Genomic DNA, 23,139 nt, shown 5'->3' on the forward strand with positions numbered 1-23,139 from the left:
TCATAAGAAGTGGTGAATTCATTCATTGTTTTACTCTGCTTGTGTGCACAGCTTTTGCTTCGCATATTAAACCGTCTTTATCTCAACTCATGAGTTCTTTTCACTTTTATTCTAACAGTTCTCTCCCCCATCCTGATGCAGGGCGGAGGAGTGAGCAAGGAGCTGTGTAGGGCTTATCTGCAGGTGGGGTTAAACTAAAACACTCTACATTATCCGGATAGGAACACCAATGAGACAAAAAACAAGGGTACCACTATAACTTTTTCACTGTCACCCTGTTTTCATATTGCTTTCTATTACAGCTCTTATTTAATTTTGGCATTTAGATTATATTGTATACCAGTACTATCAGCTCCAAGATTTGTGCATTCACATGATCACAACTTTCTGACCATTAGACAAGAAATAGATGAATTATTATTCAAGCAATTATTTACATTTTGGTAACATCTACAGGATTGTACCATCTCACTGTATACTTTGGACAAACTATCTGCCTTGTTAACCCCTGAGCTAAAAAAAAAAAACAAAAACATGGAGAAGTTATACATCATACAAAAGAGCTAGTGGCATATCAACTGCCTTTGGTATGCTGGTTAGGAGGAAAGAGAAAAGTTAGAAAGAGAAAACTGATGAATAGGGAAGTAGGACAATGAAGGAAGAGGAACAAGAGGAAGGACAGGCAGTGAGAATAACAGGACAAGACAGCCCATGGGAATAAATACACAGTCTGTCAAATGAGAACAGCAGTTTTCACTGCTCAGTGCATCCAGAGCAGCCTCTTACCAGCACTGAAATGAACAGTCAGTGGGCTGAAATAGTGGGTTTCTCTATCACACAACAAGGACTTCAATCTACGGCCAAGACGAGTCCTGGCATTTCCAGATATCAGGCCTGTTCCAGAAAGATGTGCTGAGGACCTTTGTGTTAATGTACCTGTGATGTGAGTACAGAGAAAAGGGATATAAACACAGACAGGTCTTTGTCTACTGTCAGCTTGGTCTGCTGCTGCTCCTGCTACTCTCAAGTACTCTCTAAACATCAGGATGACCACAGGCATGGTACACACCATTGGAAGAGACAAAATATGTCTCTTGGGGAAAAAGACCTGTTTACTGTTCATATTATCCAAGGCATCTTCTCCTCTTTTTGCAATGTAAAAAATGCCTTTATGTGGTACAGACCTTCTCAATACTCACAGCAACTCATTTCTCCTTTCACTGCTACAAGTTCTTTTCTATTTTTGGCAATTTTTTAGTACTGTTAACACAGTGAAGCCAAAGTACTAAAATTAACAAAATATCTAAATATTGAGGGAGACAGAAGCATTTTGTGCTTCTCTCTTTTCTCAGTTTTTAATAGATCTATCACTCTGCTGCCAGTTCACTACCGTGTATATTGCATCAATTGTAGCAGTCATACTCCTAAAAGGTCAGAGTGCTCTTTTACCTTAGACCTTTAAAAACAAAATCTTCCTCTTATTCTTTTGTTTTTATTACAACTCTCTCTCAACTTCAGAAATAACACTTTCTATCCTTTTTCAACAGGTAGCTTTTATTTTATACTTCTGATATATGCTTAAATATATGCCATTAGGCTACCTATTTAACAAGTATTTTGGCCAAATTTTACCATAGCACTTCTCTCATTGCTTCAGAAATTTTTTCCCATCCCAAGAGTACATTATCTTTTCCTCTTTAATTGTTGCTTTAGGTGTTGTAATTGTTGAATCATGGCATATTCCACTCCTGGAAGTATCTGCATTCTGGAAATGTAAAAATTAGATCTCTCACAAGCCAATTTCTACCACTTAAAAAAACTTTTCAGAAGGAAGACAGCCCTGCATATGATCATGAAACATATAATAAATCACGATATTTCAGAAAATATTTAATGGTCTATTTGTGTAGAGAATATATTCTTAGAACAGTTTATCAGTTGGTTTTGCTTCAAGGAACTTAAAAGCACTGTCTGAGTTTAATTTTCGTGTGTCATAGTAAAGATCTACAGCCAGCAGTAACAGAATGCACTCCAAATGCAAAACTTCCACTTGAACTAGACAGGTAACCTTGTGCTTAGACACCCTCAACTTTTTTGTTTGTTGAAACCTTTTATAACTAACTTTTCATGTTATTCAGTAATTCATATCTTTAGCATACTGTAACATACTACAAGTAAAACTGAAATAACAAATCCCTTAGGTTTCAGGCTATGTTTTCCTGTCAGACAGAATCTTTGTAGCATTTGTTCATCTGCCTGCTTTAATAGTCCTCTTGTTTAAAATAATCTTAGCAATAATAAAAAATAAAACAGAATTATAAAATGAGCAAATATCACAGGGCTTGTTTTCTCAAATATATTTTAAGAAATCAAGCAAATAAAAAAAGGACTAACGAATTTAACAAATTACAGAAGTAATTTTAGGCTTTCACAAAGGTCACTGTGAAAGATTTTGTATTTAGTGAAGTCCTCAGTACACACTTCACATCTTCACCTGCAGACATTATAACCTGCATCTTCCAGCAATTTAGTTTTGGAGAGAGTATCTGCAAAAGAACAGTTACCCTGTCAACAGATGACATACTGTAAAAACACATGGAGTATGGTCTGTTCTTCAGAGAATTTAAGGTCTTTTCTTGCAAATATTAGGGCTGTTTCCAGTATTTAAATTTTACCACTTCTAAATTCTCATTTTCAGTAAGGGTGCTTTGTTTTCATGTACAGACTTTTCTCACCTCAAAGAAAGATTATCTGTTCAGTATTATCAAAATTTAAAGTACAGTTTGCAACCCTGGTATTTGCTTTGCCACCTGGAAAAAAAAATGAAGTAACCACAACAGACACAATTTATCTGTGATTAGTTGCAGCTCCTAAAAGCCTTATACAACCACAAATGTCAAAACCACCACTATTTCCTACACACAGGGGAGGTGCTGCTTTTCCTCTGAGGAAACAGTGAGAACATAAATATTCTCAATAGACCAAAGGGCTGGAACCTTCATTTTGTTATATGCCAAGAGATAGAGATGCAAAGGCAGGATGGTCAAGTGCCTTCTCACAGTCCTACTCAAAAGGTCCAGATGGATTCCCCCAGAGTCTAAATATCATCACACCACCTAGAGATTCTGTAATCCAGAAGGGAAGGAAAAAAAAATAAGGAAGGTTTTGTGGTAAGGTCCATATTTACTACCCTGATACAGGCCAAAATTGATCAAAAGAGCTAAGATTTTCTGAATTCAGAAAAAAAAAATGTACAAAGTTACTTATTACCCTCATAACATTTCTGATTTATGCAAGCAATGGATGAATGGGACCTCCTAGTTACTGAAAAGAAGAGAAAAGATGAATATGCTCTACATACTGATTCCTCTGTTAGAAAGCAATTCTTCAAATTTAATAGTGAGGAGTTTGGCTCAGTGACCAACAAACTGAGCTGCAGCTCAGATAAGCCTTTGGGTTATTGCTGTGCTCTATGACCATCCCAGTGGGCCTGACAGATGGGCACCTTGGCTGACTTCTGCAGCAGCAGATATGACCTCAGTTTTACACAGTCCAACAGTCTTTAATGTCTCTTAAAATTCACTCTCATGAAGACTTGGAGTTCTTTAACCAATACATCTTCTTCCATAGTCTTTTTTATGGTTCAGTTTAGCTGTCTCAACACAGATTTAATACATTGTCTCCATTTGTTCTTTATATCTTAATTGCATAATTAAACTGAAAGACTAGGATTTTAAATGTAGAAAATGTAACTTTTTTCATCACAGTCTATAACCCAACCAGTTCTACTTCTTTACTGAATTGTTTCAGGGACTGCCATAACAGATTATAAAGCTCTAAATCATCTGTATGTAGTATATCCAGAAAGCAATTCCAGTTTGAATTGAAAGATACCAACAGGTGCACAATTCCTCTGACTGCCAGAAAGGACCATCCAAATACATCCCAGTTTGTATTTTTCCAGATACTCAGCTCCACATTTTCTTTAGCTCCAGTTCATGTTCTACAGTCAGAGGAAAATTTGTTCCCAATGATATTGTGTGACAGCTGCTACACATGGCATCACTGCTTGCACTGTCTGTTGTAATCACTAACAACAGAATTTAATGCTGCAGAGTGGCACACATTTGAAGCGCATGTAATTGTTCATTTTCCTTCAAATGACAGCACCATTAAAGACAGTGAAATATTGGAATGTGCAACATTTCTGTTCTTTAACCTTGTACCTGCTATCAGGGAAGGGTCTTGAGACCACTTTACATGAATGTAGAGATTTCAAGAGCAGAAGCTTCACTAAGGGCATTATTCTTTCAATTAATTATATAATGGTGAATAAATTAATCTCTAAAAATACAGAGATAATGTTCCAATGACATTATTTTAAAAAGATAAGTGTATGAATTGTTTTGTAACATTGAACACACAACACTAGTATCCCATAATTCTGCAAAACTCATTTCTCCTCTCACATCCACAAAAAAGATAGTACATTCAGCTACACTGCCTTGGTTCTGAAGGCATGAACTCCTCACAGTATTTCAGAAATGTCTCAGGAGGAGATCTGAAAGAAAAGGTGGGCAAATTAGACGAAACCAAATTAAGTTGGGCGAGGCAAAAAAGACCATTGACTTCAGAGAGAACTGTGAGATTTAATAACAAACTCACAAAAACAAACGTTATTGCTGCATTGCTGATGAAACCTACACCTAATATTCATGCAATCATCAGGAACATATTCTTTTTTTATCAGTTGATTTTTGGGCAAAGGTTTGTATATCCCTATCATACTCTGAGTGCCCATGAAATGGCAGTAATTAATGATGAATCATTTATTCACTGAATTTTATCTCTTCTTATGCTTGAATACTGACACAATTAGCATGCAGTTCTTAGACTTATGCTTTAAAACTGGTGTATCCAATTATTTTTCATGAATATTTCTTGATAGACAGATTGAAGATGAGTTGTTCTTACTGAAAATATCAGAGCATCAGAGTTTCAACAGGCAGATGGAGCAGATTATTTTCAACAAGCTTTGAGGGAAAATGTTTCCAGTATGGCCCATTTCATTATGTCAGATATCCTAAACTATCCAGCGTTGAGTTAGGTCATTCTTGCTGTCATCAAGAGGTCACGATCCCAAAGAAAGCAATAGGTGATTCTGCACATAATATTATGTGTCTCTGCAGGAAGGAAAATGAATGTCACACGTCTGCTCTTCTGCAGCTGTCAGTCAGGGGATATCATTGTTAACATTTGCCGTGCTGCCTTTAAGAGGCAGTTGCAGGACGTGCCTTTTAACTCAATGCCATGCTTGGATCCCATCACGACAAGCTGAGAAATGCTTTTAGATATGAAATTTCTCCTCTCATTTCAATAAGGCTCAGAAGGCTCTTTGATTTCACATTGCTTTCTAGAGAGTGACTATTAGAGGTGCTTGTATCTAGTTTGGAGCAGCACAAGAGTGCATTGGGTCTCTTGTTCTTTACACCACAAGAATAATTAGCCTGAAAAAATCACCCAGACAGCTGGGCATCAAAAACTATTCTTAATTAAACTAAGCAGTACCTACTTTTATACTGCAGTTCCATTTTCTACTAGCTTCTGAAAATCAGGATATACTTTCTGGTCTACAAAAACTGAGACACATCCAAATTGTCTGGCCAATTCCTTCATTGCTGTCATGTCTTGTGATCCTAATGCAGTCAACAGCAAGAAGTACTTGCAAAGCCTATTCAAATATGTATACTAGACAGTCTATGACCCAGATTCCAATTGTAATCCACAGAATACCATAAAGTTACTTCTGAATTGTTTATTCTCCCTCCATCTGTCACCTTACAGTGATCATCAGCCTGTATCCTTCAAAACATCTATGCATTTTATTAAAAAGAGCTTCTTCTAAAGCATCATTTCCATAATTGAACATGAGTGCCTAACACAACACAATATGCTGAAGTCACTGGGGCAGAATTATAATGGATGTAAATCCAAACCAGCTCTTCCTCTTCTCCTAGGGTGTAAAGAATTAGAGATATTATTTTCTTTCTAGAACAAAAGATTTTGCTATGGGACTAATTCAAGCATTCACTTCATCCATTTCCAGATTTCAGCATATTTTTTTCTATGCAGAAGATGATGTATAATGCAATTAAGAGCTCTGGAAAAGGAGTAATACTATCACTTAAATGTTATGAAAAATCTCGTAAAACGCTAACTTGAAAACATGACCAACATAAGTATTTCTTTAGTTACCTATAACAGACTAATTCTCTTGAGAAATCCTAACAAAGCTGGAAAATCTCTGCCTGCCTAGAAAAGAACAGCTTTGCTATTTCTCTGTCATTCAGAGGACACTACGCTCCAGAGCACAGGAACATGATGTTAGATGGAATTGGATGGGTCCTCAAGCCTATTCCCAGTGACAGCAAACTGTCTGGCAACAGATTCACTGAACATCACTTTGGGTCCTCATTCAATAACAACCAAAAGTTGAAGGCCTGTCTCCAAACACTTTCAAAAAACCAGGAAGCTGAAGAAATAGCAGTCAAGCATTACAGCAATTCACACAATGCAAGAGAATATGAAATGCTTACAGAGCAATCTTGCTTCTGGAATTAATACCTAAAGCCCACTGTCAGGGCTTGAGAGCTTACATAGAAAATTTTTTCAGCAGGACAGTAGCAAACTTGCTTCCTAGGGCACCTTTCTGCAGAGGTTCAGGTCTGGGTATTTTTTACATCCAGAGCTAACCTGCAGCTCTCTATTCACATAATGGGAGATAAACGCAGGGAGAGAAACACCCTTGAGAGAGAAGACACAGTTCTTTCTCCGTGCATTGTGTCACAGCAAGGAGCAATACAACATAACCCACTGGTTATCCACAGCTCAGCACTCAGAATGTTGCTGTGGCGGACCTGAGGCTACAAGTATGAACTGGTGCCACAGGAACACTGGACAGCACATCCTGGGCAAATGTGAAGGAGAAGAGGGTTAAGCACTTTAGCTTGTCAATATATATTTGCATAAGACAATATCCATCCAGAAGAAAACCATTACACTCCCTGGTGCTGGAGAATTAAGGAAAAGTCAGAGAAGGGTGCTGTAAAAGTGACTCAGATAAAATAATATTTTCTTTTCTAACCTGGGTGCCAGAGGACACAGATTACATTGAACCTGCTGCAACTCCACCTCAAGCACATGCTCACAATGAATTCATCTTGGGCATTGATAAGTACAGTGGATAAACTGATGCAGAAGCTTGTGCTTAGCACATCACTGAGACCTTTTACCTGTCCTAGTCCAAATCAGCCAGTTAGGCAGGTCTTGGGCTATCTACATATTTGTGAAAAATGCTCACAAATTTCATAACTGTGAAGACTTAGTCAGATTTGCATATTAAGAGCTAACTTCTGTCCACAGTTGAAGAAAAAAACAGCTCTTACTCCAGCTGAAAATAGTGCAGTGAGTTAAATTCCTTCACTATTTGTTTCCATCTGCTGTCTTTGCAATGGCCTCTTTATTTATATCCTGCAAAGGTTAGGCAGCACCTAGGCGAAAAACCACATTATGGCACTGACAATTTATTTAACTGTGGTGATATTAAATTGCTGTGTATGTAGGAGAGACACTATCACAGAAACACATTTCTCCTCTTTCATTTTCTCAGGGTCTGTTTTTTACAGCCTAAAGCAACACACTAACCACTCTACTCTTAGAGCAGCAGCAGGTAAAGCATGTTGATGAATCCCTTCATCACGTAGCGTCCTGGGGAGATGCTCATTACATGCTTCCTCCAAAAAAGCAATAAGAAGCCTGTGGCTTAGGTGCAATTAAAATCTTGACATTTACCACACACAGTACTTACAGTTACTATGATCTTTGCAGTTTGCCACATTGAGTACTGAATTTTACCAATACTATATGAAGGTAAATATTGCCATGCATTCAAGTTGTAGGCACTGATGGTGTCTTATAAACAATGTATCAATCATCAAAAATAAAAGCCTTTACTTGATGCCTTTATTTTTCTCTTGGGCAGGAGGGGGAGAGCAAGGAGGGAGATAATTTTAGAAACAAACTTTATTCCTCTTTTTATTTTCAATAATTACTAAGAGGAAAAAATACCCAGTATTTACTGCAAGAACCCTAATTTCAGAGGTAAATAAGAGGCCATTCATTTAAGACCCCAAACAGAGTTCTGACCACATTATCAGCATGCTTTGTACATTTCAGATATTTTCTTCTTTGTTTGTTTCCCAAAGTAACGAAATTTATACAATTAGGTCATGGTATCCTATGTGGAACAATGTACCCTTTTTCTGGCATATTGCAAGAGGTCTACCAGATGTTTTAAGAGTTTTGCCGAACTTTGATAGAGAGGTAGAGGTCCAAAAGCTTATTAAGTACATTCATCTTTTGTGAAAGCACAAGGCTGATTAGAGACAAGATTCAGTTAGGTGTTCTCCCCTGGGGAAAGGCTAATCTCAGTTTTTGGTAGACATCATAGCACCAACACAGGAAAGACACATCAAATGCTCCAACAACAGATAAAACTTTAATCCAAGTTCTCACCCAATTCAACCATAACGTGTTAAGCCATAGTTAACAAGACTACATTATGCCCCTGCTCATTGAAACTCTTTGTTCTTTAATTTCAGACCCAGAGATGTTTGCAGCTTAGAAAATCCCAAAGCCTTTTATATGCTCAGTCTCCTACAAAAAACAAATAAATTCAGGGAATATGGATTGATCAAATAGCTATTAAATGTTCCAACTACACTTCATGGTCTAGGAAATGCTGGTGAATCAGGTTCTACATATATAAAACTTCAGAGGTTTATTTCTGGAAAAGGCTTTAGCCACAGACAGAGACCTGAGATTTCTGAACCTTTTATTAGACCACATTCAGGTGCATTAAGGCTCTTATGTTTTGTGAATTCTAAGTAATTACTGTAATCATAATTAAATTTCACTGACTGCTTTTACAAGAAAAAATCAGGTATTTGCTACCACATCCCCTAAATGGAACAGCATCCACATGACTTTAACTGCAAAAATAAACTAGAGATGTAAATCCCCTTGTTTTAATCACAGATATAAGAGAAGCTCTTATTCTCACTCAATCCTTGTCACACTTTTTCATTCTCTTTTCCTGATGCTCTCAGAGACTTCTCTCTTTTGTTAATTTTCTTTGTTGTAAGTTTTTTTAAACTGTAATTGGATGATCTTCCACATTTTGGGTAACTTCTTTGCCACAGGCAATCCTGGAAAACTCCTGTTTGATGAAACTGAGCTGCTGAATTAGCAAAGGACAGAATAGAGATGTGATACTTTGTTCATAGTGGAAATTCTTTTTAAACAGAAACTACTTTTAAGGCCAGCCATGAGAAAATAAATGGGTTCGTAGGCTCATATTCTTGTATTCTATTTTCTGCCAAATAAGGTTCTGAATTTACAGATATTGTCTGCTTGTATATCTGAGGTTGTGGGTCTTAACCCGCACACTTGTTATTCTCAATCTTAGAGATTCCAAATTAAAAGGCATCACTTGAACTAATTTCCCCAAATAATTTTTAAGTTTTGCACCTTCTGTGAGTGTGCATGTGTGCTACCCTACAGGTAAAGGCACTCTCCTAGACAGGTGGGCTCTGGCTGCAGTCAGCCTGGCGAGGTCATTCACACATCTCCAAAAATCAGCACCCACTAGTGCTAGAGTAGCCCTACAGATGATCACAGCATCAAATGAAACTCCTGATCACAGCCACTGTTTCAGACTTCTCTGAGGATTTTTGAAGTGTTGAGCACATGGCATGCTTGCAACCAGAAGCTCCAAGCAGGAACTTTCAAAGGAATTAATTGGAAATCTAAGAGTTAAGTTGGAAAAAATGACAGCTGGAAGGCCATCTGGGGCTCTGACCTTATGTCATACTACAGAATTAACTACCTATTGTTCATCATTAGTTCTTATTTATCATCAACAACTGCATCTCTTATTTTCCCTTTCCCCCCCTCTCTTAACCTGAAAGGCTTTCATGAGCAAGTTATGAGAAGTTAAAGCTTTTTTTCTGCCCCACAAAGATCCTGTGGTAGCACATAGCATTTGTAATGCTTTCATTTCACCTAGTACTCTGCCATCAGCTTTGGGATTTTGATCTCTGTCTCTGCTTTCATACAAGGACCATTCATTCTTCTCCCCACTGCCACCACAAATATTTATATATACATATCCTAAGTTCTGCAACTCAGCACAATCAATAAACAAAACCTGAAAACCAGGAACCACTCATATACTGGAAAACAGCACAGGATGTTGCATCTAAAACTAAATCAAAAGTAACTATTTTCTGACAACTAGTTTAATGTATTAAATAGTTCAAGTTCACAAGATAGTTTTATTTCCTTTCTTTTCATAAGTCTGAAATGGATAAATACCATTTCAGACTTATGAAAAGAAATAAAAGTATTTTTGTTTGTTTCTGCCCTTCAAAATTTGTTTTGCTTCAATAATTTTGTTCCTCATGATGCATAACATCAATCAATAATCAAGAGATTAAACCTAATGTTAGGTTTTATAATGAACTTGTATTAAATGCAAAAGATAAGACAAATACACACCATTTTAGCATTGTTTTATCCATTAGCTTATTCCTACAGATTCAGTAGTATTAGGATTACTTTAACACAAAAATTACAGGTTCTTGCCCTCATCTCCTCACACCGCCTCTGTGATAGAATGATTGCTTTATTTTTTTATCCGGCTATCAGTGAACAATGATTTCAGTAAGAATAAAATGTTGATGGAGCAAATTAATTGGAGAAGGGCTGAGGCTAATCTTGGTGTCTCATTATGTTACATTTTAGTGGTGTCAGCCTATACTCAGTTGCTTAATTGTCTAAAATCTATTTATTCACATGTATGAAAAGGAATGAACTAGAATGGTGGGAAATTCACTAATTGTAGAAGCAAAGAATTAATAATGTTGAGTAAGCAAAAGCAACAGCACTGTGTAAACTCTCTCACCATGCTGTCAACTGCACATGGCACAGTCTGCTAAATGGAGAATCATGAAGATCTCCTAACACTGGGATTCCTCTCCTTCAGAGATATCAAAGGAGCTTTTGCACAAACGACTGAGATTCAAGCTCAGTTGCACAGGTGAATATTTGGTGTTGCATTCATCTTTTTATTGGTTTATAGGGTTTTTTAATTAATAAAACATAATTCAAAAAAAGCAGTCACATCTGATATGCCCAATAATCCATAAGCTAAAACTGCTTCAAGAGCAACCTCTTCTAAGTGAAACTGTGATTTAGTATAAAACACATTCTGCAAGCTAAAAGCTACATATTTTTAATTGGATTGTAAAATCATATCTCAAAATTGGAGTGAAAAAATATTTGTGGATGTATTTCATTTCTGTTGTGTAAGACAGAGTGAGATAGAGTATAGGAATTTTGTGCACCACCAAAAGAAACATTTACTCAAGACTCATGTTTCATTTGAATAAATCCTAAATTTTATTCATTTAAAATTGAATAAAATTACCAAGTCATCAATCAAAATACCTTCCTAAAGAACTGATAAACTGCTTGAGCAAGAAAGGATGACTTGAGGATGCAGAGGGAACCCAAACTCAACTTTCAAGCTTTGATTCTGCACAACTGTTCTGTCCCTGAGCAAATCCTAAGACCAAGAGTGTACAAAAAGATCATCTGGGTTTCTGAGTCTGATTCCACTCTGTCTCAAGCAAATGAGAATTGAACAGTTCTTTTTATAAACTGCTCTGGTCCACTCTCAAATCTTGCTCTGTTTTCCTTCCCTTCCAGTGCATAAGTTAAACTAAACTGGACAGAATTCAGGGGCTTACTTCCCTGTTTAGAAATATATTACACTGCCTAGAATATTATTTCCTAACAAAACATAACTGTATTTTGTTAAGCACTTTATTAAACTGCACATAATGTAAACTCAAAGCTGATAACAGAAGATATCCACCAAACCTTTCTTCACTTTGTATATGTTCTTTGTTTCCCTTCTTTCACTTTTCATTTGCACTGCTTTCTTCTGTCTAAACTATGTAATTGGACAAGGGGAAAAAAAGCATTTGAACACTATGTATTCTACCCTTTAAGCCTGTACATCATCTTTCCACACACAAGGCATTCTGTGACTGTATAACAACAGAAATAACAAATGAGCAGAAAGAGTTTTTTAGAAGGAAACAGAAAGTGATTCTCCAGCCAGCGCAGAGGTCCTTGAATGCCTTTCACCATTCCTCCTGAGAGGCACCTGATGTGCAGGTAGCCCAGAGGGGCTTGTCACAAGCTTTCAGTGCCTGTGGCAAGTGTGCATATGGGAACTGATGCTCTTCAATCACCAACACAATTCCTGAACACATCCAAATGTCCTCTTCCAAAAACCTGTCTTCTTTGAAATTGTTTATCAGAGAAGGCAAAGAAAGATAAGACAACCCCAGTTAAACTGTTCTTAGCTAATCAAACTTACAATTTCATGGACATTATTGTAAAAAGCTGGCCATTACCATTACTCTTTCTTTGAAAACTCCTTCTGCATCTCAACTGAACATTTGCCTTCACATGAAATCCTCCACTCCCCACCTAGAGTTTAGATTCTACAAAGGTCCAAAGAAGAAAAAGCATCCTCAAAAAGTTCCATGGCTTTAAAAGCCTCTGTACAGTCATCAGTGCCAACTCATGTACATTTGATTAATTAAAATATCAAAGCAATTAAGGGATTTAACAATGAAATGTACATTAATTAGAATAAAAAAGTTTATAACTAAGCCTGTAAAAACCTATGCCATGAATAACATTCTCTAGGTTACTTTTTAATTATTAAACCAATTTTTTTTGCACTTAATCAGAGGAAAAAAAAGAAAAACCACATTTTGCACACATTTTAGCAACAGAAAGAATTTCATGTTGGCTCTAACATTTCACTTCTCTGAAAGTGGCATTATAGTTTACAAAGCTAATGATTCTGTGAAAAAAAAACAAAAATATTACCTAGCCAAAACATTTTAATGAAAGATCATTAATATTGCTACCTCCTGAATAAGCTTTGAAAGGATTTAATGCATAAAATACCATAATGTGGAATTAATTATGAGGTTTGACAATTCTCATAAATTGAGCAGCATAATTATCTGCACTTTGTTAAGTGCATTACCATATTAGGTAAAATATTTACAATCACATAACTCAATTTACTGGCCCTAGCAAATGCTGCAATGCACGTCACAGCAAATCCAACATGCCAATATATGCCAAACCCAATAGGAATGTATGACAATGCACGTGGCAGAGAGCATGCAGACCTACAGCCTTCATCTGCCTCCCATCTGAGCAGAGCAGCAGAAAGGGCCTCAGCTTGTGCTTTATTCCCTCATCCATGAGAACTCTGCAAAGTCACCAAGGACCTGGGCAGGCTCTGATGAGCTATATAGGCTCCCATTCTACCGTGAAAGCAGGTTTTCATGGTACTCATACCAAACTTCAGCTTCAACTTTTATAAAATGAAGGTTCCTATATCCTGGCACTACAAAACACCATTCTCTCTCATCCTTCTGGAGTCCAAGATGTTCCAGGATTTGCATGCTGTATTAAAGGAAGGGGGCCATGCAGAAGATAGACATCCATCCACTCACCCTCAAAATAAAGGAAAATAGTTTAAAAGGAAAATAGGAATCCCTACAAAAAATTAAGAACTTCCCTACAAGTTTACTTCAGATTTTTTGTTCCCATTTTTAAAAGAAAAGACATCTTAACTTGGTACTCCTGCAAATAGGTGTGGTTGATCTTACCTGAGAGAGCATTAACATCCTTGGGATTCCTTAATGGCAGTTGAACACTTCCAGCATAAATGTTTGCAGGAATTATCAAGGTGTTGAGAAATATTTGGTTATCTTAGCCCTCCATCCCTCCCCTAATATCTACAAATTACACAGATGCATGCATTTCAATGGAGTCAGTTTTGAATTCCACAACTCCTTTGTTCGTCTGTTTAGAAGGGGGTTGAAATTTTGTTCCTCTCTCTATGACAGCCCAGCCACAGCACTTGAGGAAGCATCCCAAGGAGAAGATGACTTATGAAGGCATATGAAGGGCAATGTGCATCCCTGTATGCTGTTGTAGAGTATGCTCCAGAAGGATGTGGCAGGAAAATTTTGGGATGCGTACAGACACAGCAACATAGGGATTTATCTGCATGACACCTGTGCTACTCAAGGGTATTGTTTTGAAACTCATTCTCTTGATTAATTGCCTAGTCAAAATATCCTGCTTTTTATGAAGAATATTAAAGACAGACTGGCATTTTTGTTAGAATATCAGCATTTTAAACAATTAGTTCTCTTTCAGTTTCTTCTAGAAAGTGATGAAAAGTCTCTAATCATTATGTATTTAAGAAAGTAGAGGAACAAACAACTCTGTTTTCATCATACAAAACTCTGTCCTTGAGAGGACCTAAGAAACACTTTGTTTCCTGGCAAGAGAAAAAAAATTATCTTTTTTTCATAAGTTGTGAGTTTTCACAATATGCATATTTCTGTCATCCCAGTTTAAAGTGGTGGTATCACAGCTTGCAATTTGCATAAAAATCATTCATTTATAACAGAAAAAAAATCAATGCAAGAGTTTTTCTAAATATTAGTGAGGCATACACATATGCTTGTTTTTTCTGAAACAAGTAAGAGCAATTCTTGAAATATTTTTGAATTTTTTTGAACCGAATTCTCTGGAACTCTGTGGAAAGTTTATTAGGTAATAGAATTGAGGGAATTACTTCTATCTGAAGGGTTACCCCAGTCTGAACACCTGAGAGAGAGCTGTTACTGCTAAGCTACCCCACTGCATGGGGTATAGCAATATAGCAAACATGTGTTTACTATGACTCAGGGCACAATGTGGGCTCCTGGCTTCCAACAACAGAAAGAAAATAAGAAAAATAAAGACAAGAATATCTCATTGACATTTACAATCAGACATTCTTTGCATTTCATCTTGCAAGAATATTGTCAGCATTGTAACATTCAACTCAGTCAACCCTTCTACATCATTCAGCAGAGCAAAGCTCAAGAATCTTGTATTAGCATGGCATATTAAAAATAGCAGCCAGTGACAATCCAAACAGTAGAACAAGTAGGGAAGGTCATAAAGAAGTAAAATGAGAAGTAAAAATCCCACTGATTTCCCAGAACACATTGAAATTTACCATAATATAAAGGAGGAAAGATAGTGGGCATTACCTACTATCATCTCCCTACCATTGAGGCAGATCTATCACAGTACAGTAAATAAGAATGGGCATGAAGTCACACATCTATTACATAAACACAGAATGATGAATAGCTCTTTTCTCACTTTGCTTTCTCTTCAGAGGATAAAAAAAACAGCACTGTCTGCTTTAACAGTTTCCCAGACATCCATATGACTGCTCAGAAAAGTAGACTATATATCATGCACATACACCATTTATTAACAACATTTAGCCTATGGAAGGTAGGAAAGATAATTACTGGGTAACATTAATGTTTATGATTACTTTTTTCTGATAGATATTACCATTCAGACAAAATTGTTGAAAAATCTTGAAAATGAAGTCTCAGTTACATTTGTTCATTTTTTCTTTTTAATATCAGAAGGCATAATTGCATCCAATCAGATTAAATATTCATTTTCTGTTTCATTTTATAGCTATCAAAAATAAAATTACACTGTAATTTGAACAAAATATGCTTCAGCTGTAATAGAGAAGTTTGTACAGAAATCAAAATGCATTTTCCCCCTCTCTCAATTCATAAACTATCAGTTGTCAAGAATTCTGAAGAAAGAAATTCCAATTTTCTTTTAGGGCTAATCTAACATTTGAAAGACCAGAGACTACATGACTGAGTCAGTGGCTTCATGTGCAGCTGTACAATAACAAGAATTCAACTTAGCCAAGTTACAAACCTTCACCCTCAAGTTACCAGTACCCCTGGCACAGCAGCAGATATGGTCCTACACAGTTTAAAACACCTTGAAGAATAAAGACATTCAGGAGGGACATACAATTGTACAAGGTACATTTATAGGGTAAATTCCAACCTCTCTGCATTCTGCTCTTAGTACTTAGATAGTATGGAACAGCAGTTACTATTAAAACTGAAATATCAGCTTTGCATAAAGAATATTAATATTCATAATACAGTTTTTAAAAGACTTTTGGATGAACAGTTAAAAATTGGGAGTGGGGAGAGGGAAGGAACTTCCAAGGATCAAAAACAGTGAGTAGAAGGAATAGAAAGAAACAGTCAAAACTCAGCACTGGAAAAGGTTAATAAACATGTGCTCTAGAAATGCCTACAAGGGCTTGATTTGTTTAATACAAAAATCTTCAAAAGGAGAGGGAGTGTATTGAATTGAAAGATTGGAAATTTCATAAATGGCATAAAATTATTTGAAATAAACAAGAACAGAGAGAAAAGACAAAGTATTCACAAAGATAGATAAACAAATATGTCATAGAAAAATATTGACTATTGACAAAAACAGTGGAGAGCCGGCTGGCAGAAATACCTGGAATTGTTCACACACATCATTGGGTTCTAAATCAGCTGTTGCCATTTGTTAATAAACTTTGAGTGTCAGAACAGATTGCTTTTGGAAATAATTTGCTTGATACCCAGCAGCCCACAGAAAAAGCTTACAATTTGTCAGGACGCATAAAGATTGGGGCTGAGAATAAAAATGAGATTACAATGACACTACATAAATCAACAGTAAAGCTTTACTTGGAGTGTTCAGTCATGGCTACACAGCTTACCAGAGATATAAATGAAATAAAGGATCCAAGAAGTGACAACTGAAACCATTAAACTGAAATTACTTCATATCTTATAACCCAGAGTTAAGTAAGGAGGCACACTATGAAGCAGGTAACTGGATTCTCCTGCATACCATTTGTAGCATCCAAATGAGAATATTTAACAAGTGAGGTTAAAATGGTAAAATGGTAGCAGAAGGAAATTATAATGGATATTAATTTTCATGCTTCAGGAAATCTAAGTATCAACCACTAAATGCCTGGGGTTACAGAACACACTTTGGATAAGTATCTCTGCCAGAGACTAAGTAAGACTTTGGTGTCTTTCTGTTCCAGGTATTGAGGCCACCACTGGAGACAAGATATTGACTTGCAGTGTCTGGCTCAGTCTGACAGTTCCAGGGTTTCACTGTTTTAACTGCAGCCACAGATCACAAAAGAGCTGATACCAAGCATATATTGCTAACATCCATCATGAGGCATTGCTCACACAATTTTTAAAACTTACAGTTCTCCAGGTAGAAAGCAAAGCCTTCTAAAAAAATACTAAATATTAAAAACTAACAGAAACCATCTCAAGACAAAAAGGCATACTGAGAGGCAAAAGAAATTTTCTCGGAAAACTCAAGTGCCTCAACAACTTTATCAGATGTACCTTCTTAACATTAAAGCATCTGATTCTAGACCCTGAGATTGGCTCAGTTGGTGAGAGCACGATGCTGATAACACCAAGGTTGCGGAGGTTCAGTCCCTGCACAGGCCATCACACAATATATTTCAACCAAAATATTTTTGTTAAATCTAATTTTTAATCTAATAAGACTGTTTGCTTAAAATTATCCTCATCATATTTATAATTTTTTTGTATTTACACGTTTTTAAAAATCGACTTAGATATCATTACTAAGTTAAGAAGTTTGAAATGGCTAGAAAGGAGTCATAGCACTAAAAGCGCAGATGAAATAGACTTTCCTGGACATCTTTACTACTCTTTGAATTTGTGTTCACAACCAATGCAAACATCTGGTGTTCACACGAAGCAAAAGGAAGAAAAAAGCCCTACTACAGAGACTTCTGTAGTACTACAGCTATTAAGCTTCCTATAGTACATTTTAAAAGTGCCTTAACTAGTTGACTTAAGAAGAAACACCTCAAGAGTATTAAAGCCCCTCTGCCTACAATTACTGGAGGGTCAGAGAGCATACATAGAAAGTATGCTCACTGCTCTATCTCCCTAAAACTATAGAGAAAAGAAATAATTATAGCTAAAGAATATCAAATTGATTAGCACCACTGAGAGAAATTAAAATAGTCCTTCATTTTAAATCCCTAGAAATTATACTATTCTTTATCAGGTGCTAATTGGTACAAATATTAAAAAACTGGAGTAATTTTCAAGCTTTTGCAATATTAATACACCTACCATCTGATTTTGAAATTTTTCAACATTACTTTGAAGCTCCTCTAGCCAATTATATAGTGTTATTATTAATTACAGCTTGCAGCTTGAAATAGAGCGCTATCAATAGAGTTTTATCTGCATAAATATGAAAATAAAACTTAAATTGAATTAAACTGTTTACCCTTAGCGAGGGTATGTTAGAATATTATTAGTGGTGAAAATTAATTTGTTATGCCTGAAAACAGACTTTAAAGCAGAAATATCTCTGGGGAAAAGGTTACATTTCATGTATTGTATTTCTTTCATCTTCATGTTGCAAGATTTTTTAATCTTCCTTTAAACACTATCTTGGGGGTGTGGAAGAAGTCCATTCATCTTGCTTAACAAAATACAAAAAGCTTTAGCTTTACATCAAACATATGCAGAGATTACTGCAGGAAATATGAACTAATCTTAACAGCAACCCATTTTATTTTAAATTATCAAATTTTAAGTGGAAAGGAAATGCCACACCCCTTAAGTTTTATTTTCCTGCTCAAAACTCCCTCCCCACTTCCCAATACACTTCCACTTTCCCCACTGAAAACTTGAAGTCCAGAAATTGTGAAAGGTAATTCTGCCTCTCTGGAGACATTCAAAACACACCTGGACAAATTCCTCTGTAACCTGCTCTAGGTGACCCTGCCTTGGAAGGGGGCTGGACGAGATCCTCAAAATCATCCCTAACCCTAACTAGTCTGTGATTCTTCTGTGAAGAAGCAATCCAATAACTTGGATAAAAGCAGAGGTACAATGCCCAACTGTAAACACCCTGAAAGAACTGACAAGAGACAAAGATGATTTAAGAACCATGTCAAAGAAATGTCACAGACCATTTCCTATGTAAACAAAATATAGCTACCAGTGTTGAAGTCTGAAACAAACAAAGCTACTGTAGCACTCAGTCAACACCATCATCCATTATCATTAATATACAGCTTTCATTGTCACTATAACGATAAAATTTATGAGAGATCATAAAGTAATTGCAGTCCCTCCTCAGAAAAATGCTGTTAAATGCAATGTACCAGTATAAAAGGAGTAGGTAAAACTACAGAACCCTGTTCCTAAAAACAAGTATTCAAGGTCACACCCTGATATTAAATGCACCATTCTCTTCTGGAATAGAGCTGCTATGAAGCTGTTCTTTGAACCAGTCAAAGATTAAAAAATGTTCTTTGAATAAATGCTCTCTGCTCTCTTCTTTACGCCTATGTCAAGATATGTAAAATAAACTTACAAGCAAAAAGGGGCAAGCAGTGCTAAAGTTTCACACATGTTCTTAATGATCAGCTTCACTACCTGCCTTTATAATATTTACCTCCTCTTCTAAAAGTTTCATAAGTGTTTCACTGCCAGTGCCTATCAGCAGTTGACTAATAGTGGTGAATAAAATCTGTCATGTAGCATTTCATATATTATTTGTAGATTTGTTCCATTTTCCAGTACAAACATCACACAGAGCAAGTATTCTGAACTCAAAGAGTTGTCTGAATCAAGTGCTTTTGTATTTTGGGAAAAAGAAAACAAAAAAAGAAAAACCACAAGGAAAAGCATCCCATGATTTTCTCTCTAATGGCAAATTCATTTGTTTTCTAATAACAGGTGAAATGAACCATTAATGGAAAGTTGGATCAGAAGCTTTCCACCATTTATTTGGTCAAAGATAATGAACATAAAGTAAATAGAAGACTAACATTTAGTACGACAGTTTAATGAAGACTTGGTCAAATGCACTTCCTTCTTATTCCCCATTTTAGTTTGTATCAGCGAGTCAAGCTTCAGTTTAATGTTTAAACACTTAAGCATTTAGTAGGAATTCATTCCTTTGGTCAATGTACCAAAATGATTTGATCATGATGTCAAAATGATTACAGTGGTATCATTAACTTTTTAATGGGAGTAGAAAATTCTATAAATTTAATCATTGTCTTCAAACAATGCATGGAAGAATGAGCTCGAATAATCTCCTTCCAATCGTTGTCATGTAAAATATTTAATTTCCAGTTCTGCTTTGTCCCAGACAGGATCTTTGTCATTAAAATTAGAGCAGATTATGATATGTAATATATTTGGTGACATGTCAGGGTGGCACCACTTTGACCTTTTCAGTATTCCACATTTCATTTGGGAGCCTGTTTCTTCCCTTTTCTTCTATTACTGATCAAGAAATAGAAGTAGAATAGAGGGCCAATCAAACTGGAAATTAGAAACAAATGGTCAACATTATACTAAATAAGTACATTAAATTAATCTGTTTATTAAAATTCAGTAAAACCCTGGCCCTTTTTCACCTCTCCTTTAAAAAACAATACAAGTAACAAACCAAAGGAACAAACTTTCCTATTTATATTTTCAAGTCTGCTACCTCACGTGTCTTCTCATACACTAAAATTTTTTCAAAAATTAATATATCAATATATTTCACTCCCTTTTCCCAATTGTTTGCTTTTCATTAGCTGATCTTCACATTGATTTTACTTCCAGTTGTTGGCTACTTATCTTAAGCAGGACATAAAGTGCTCAGCAAGGAGCTGAGCTGTCCTGTACATTTGTATGCCAGCTGCACAGGAGACACATTGTCCCAATTAGGTTCTCTTAATGCACTGTTCATTAACACAGACCTGGCAAGTTTTGCTGTTGTGTGCTGTCTTATGCTATGTGATGATTTTTGCAAGCCTACACAGACTTTATAGTCAGATGCACTTCAGTTTCCACTTTAAAAGCATTTCCAGCCCTATGGCTCAGATGGAAAGTCTGAAGACAGTGGATAATAGGATCAGGCTGGAAGGGACAGTAAGAAATCGTCCATTGCACCCAGCCCCAAGCAAGAGCTAAGTACACTTACACAATCACTGGGCAGGTGTTTGCCTAATGCATTCTCATGCATCCTTATCAATGGAGGTTCCAGAATGTCCCCAACAAAGCTGATATAGTACTTAATGTCTGAAACATTACAAGGGGCTTTCTTCAAACCTAGACAGAATCATGCTAGAGATTATTAATTCCATTATTGCTGTTTACATATACTGTATTCGGATGAACAAGTGGTCCTCCACCTTCCTGCAAAAGCCTATTTGAAAACACTTTCCATCACCTCTTCTTTGTCAACTCTTCCTCAGCTGAACTAAGTCCCCCTGCTCAGCTATTCCCCACAAACCACATTTCTGAGATTTGTCCTTGCTCTTGCTTGCTTGAGGAGTTTCACTTTTTCTGAAGTGAGGGACAAAACCTGTACTGAGTCAAAATGACTTCCCACAACTGACAAAAATTGGAGGATTACTCAAATTATTTTACAGATGGCATGTTCCATTAAAAATCAGGAATATAGGTTATAATTTACTGTCATCACTGCATCATTTCTTAAAATAGTATTTTCTGACCATTCTGTTTGAATTCCTCGTTGCATAGATCCTTCTTGCCTTGTTGGTGTCTTAAATTTGTCCTTTTCCAGTTGTGTTTTCAGATTTGGACTCTAAGGTTTTCCTCTAGATACTCTCCTAGTCCTAGTCTTAGTCCTTCTGACCTTAAAGTAACCTCCAGATTTTACAGTAATCTTCATTCCAAGACCATCTGGGTTAAACATGAAGATATTGGATAGTACCTGATCCAGCTTAAACAACTGCCAAGTAACACACAACACATTCTTTCATTTAAACAGAAATCATTGCTAATGGCTCTCTGAGAAAACTTTTCTAAATAGGTCTGCATCCAGCCTATTTACACCTAGATCACAATTGCCAAATTTGTTCAGGAGAATATTATATGTGACAATTGAGATAACACTACAAAATTTGAGAGATGTGACACATCAATTGCTTTTTCTCCAGCTATAAGCTGTTATCCTGTCAAAGAAAATTATCAGATGGATTTGATACTATTTGTTCTTGACAATTCTGCACTGGTTATCCGTCATGTCCCTGTGGTTACATACAATTTACCTGATTGTTTACCTCAGTATTTTTCTAGGAAATAAAAATTGCTTGTCTGTCCTGCCTCCCTCTGCTTGCTTTCTTTAGAACCATTGCAGTCCCTGATACCCACAACAGCTGGTAAGTTGTTGGGGGCACAGAGGTTGCCAAAAACCAAGTGTTCTAATAGAAAACATATTTCACAAGGGAAATAAAAATAAAAATCAAACCACTAATCATGACTTATTATGCTTTTTGGTGTTACACAGATCTTATAATGTTTAATACACCTATTGATGATTTTAACAGCTTTGGATTCACAATCCTGTTAATAATATTTATCTTATTCATGTAAATTATTTATCAAATTACAATGGTCTTTTTTTATTCCATGATCAGTGGAGATCCAGCTGACCCAAACTTAAGCAATTGTGATTATAAGGAAATGAAAGTTTTTGCTTGCATTCATCTGAAGTTCTCTCATACTCCTGGAAATGGGAAACAGTAAAAAGTCCTGTATTTTATTTGTTTACTTTTAGAACTCAGAACTAGCTGTGTTGCAGATGGTTTCAAGAAAAAATTGTTTTTCAGCCAATGAATTCAGTGGGTGTCTGGAGAAGCCAATCTATTTGCTATAGATGAACCATTTCTTTTAGGTATGAACTGTGAAAGAATTATCCATGCCTTTGCTAACCCCAGAACAAAGCAACGTACAGTAGACAGCTTTGGCTCTTCCATGAACACACCTAGGAGCTGACAGCAATGATCAGAAGCTGGAAAAAGAACATTTATCAGTCAAACAAGTAAGCATATTGCATACACTGGTTCCCCAATGTCAAAAATGGCTGTAGTTTCATCCTACAACCAGGTTCTTGCAAGTTATCACTTACCTTTATGGTTCAAGCATAAAGACCTGAAACACACATGTGCCTTCCTATAGATAGAGATGCTCTCTGTAT

The 23,139-nt window shown here is 36.3% G+C and overlaps 1 protein-coding gene across 5 annotated transcripts in view; it reads right to left on the minus strand.

The window, feature by feature from the left end:
- GRM8 (glutamate metabotropic receptor 8) overlaps window positions 1-23,139 on the minus strand; it is a 314,502-nt gene that overhangs the window by 225,700 nt on the left and 65,663 nt on the right. The gene's annotated exons all lie outside the window — the stretch shown is intronic.

This window comes from Zonotrichia leucophrys, chromosome 1A (assembly GCF_028769735.1).
Source record: "Zonotrichia leucophrys gambelii isolate GWCS_2022_RI chromosome 1A, RI_Zleu_2.0, whole genome shotgun sequence".
In the NCBI taxonomy this organism is placed as follows: Eukaryota; Metazoa; Chordata; class Aves; order Passeriformes; family Passerellidae; genus Zonotrichia; species Zonotrichia leucophrys.